Source organism: Halyomorpha halys, unplaced genomic scaffold (genome assembly GCF_000696795.3).
Source record: "Halyomorpha halys isolate HHAL.00 unplaced genomic scaffold, Hhal_1.1 Scaffold918.1, whole genome shotgun sequence".
NCBI classification, from domain to species: domain Eukaryota; kingdom Metazoa; phylum Arthropoda; class Insecta; order Hemiptera; family Pentatomidae; genus Halyomorpha; species Halyomorpha halys.
The window spans coordinates 826,971-828,200 of record NW_027107889.1 but is presented as its reverse complement, the minus strand read 5'-3'; the positions used below and the strand labels follow the sequence as shown (position 1 = coordinate 828,200).

Here is a 1,230-nt window from a genome sequence, read left to right as displayed (position 1 = left end):
TATATATATATATATATAATCGGTGTGTGTATAGATAATTGGCCTTATATGAATTTGAAGCATATGGTCAGGTCTGCAATCGAGAAAGAATATAAAATAGTTTTTATCTATTTATTCATTATCGACATTTCGACACACAACGTAGGTCTTTAAGGCCAAAATAAAAAGATAATAAAAAAAGAAAAGAAAAGAGAGTACATGGGCGTACAAAAAAAACACACACAATAAATACAAACATATAAGAGGGGGGATGAAGAGGTTTGCAATGAGAGCATCAGCCTTCTGGAATTGCTGGCAAAAATATTAACCACCTCTTCTACGATGGTTGCCTTTTTTTATTTATTTTCAATAAACATTCTGAGATTACTAAAATTGCAAACTGTAAGTTATAATAGGAAGAATGGAATCTAAAAAAGGTTCTTTTTTATTCGCCCCTTATTATTTTGAGAGATAAGTATATGAAGAATAATTGTGCTCATGGAATCTTACCTTTCTAACTATATTATGTTTTCAGAAACAAAACATCTATCAAATAAGTTCACTATTTTCTCAAAAATCTGGGGGGGGGAGGGCGCCGCTGCTCCTCCATGCTCCCCTCTGCCTACGCCCATGAAAGGGTAATATAAAAAGATGTAAAGTAAATGTAATGTAAACAAACTATCAAATACTTCAATAAAATAATAAGGAAGATAAAAATAAATAAAAACATTATTATTTGATATAATGATGGGTAGTGAACTGATAAATCAGAGTATATGTCTGCACTGATAATTATAAAGGAATAAATTCCATACTCTTGATTTTTCAGGAGACGAAAAATAATCTTCAAAATATTCTGTGTAAAAACTTATTCGTTCAATACAGTTTTAACCAAGATATTATCACAATATAGGGGGCAGATGTAGCAGCGTGGCGACGCAACTATCAACCATAAGATTGTGAGTCCGACCCCGGCCCCATCCGGGAATTTTACAAGCATAAATTTATACAAAATTCACTCACAGCCTCCCCCCGGGCATTTGTGAGGCCTGTTAGCCAATGGGTAGCACTCACAAAAAATAGGCGTGGGATTGACGAACCCACACTATGAAAACCACGTCAAGAAACGCGCGATGTATTAGGAATTATAAAAATAATAATAAATATCATAATATACAGCTTCAATACTTTACAGCAATTTCTCGATTACTTCCTCCAAAATTTCTACCACACCATTGCAGTCTCAGAAAC

At 33.7% G+C, this 1,230-nt stretch overlaps 1 protein-coding gene across 1 annotated transcript in view; it reads right to left on the bottom strand.

The window, feature by feature from the left end:
- LOC106687143 (uncharacterized) overlaps nt 1–1,230 on the bottom strand; it is a 15,830-nt gene that overhangs the window by 4,067 nt on the left and 10,533 nt on the right. The window lies entirely within an intron of this gene.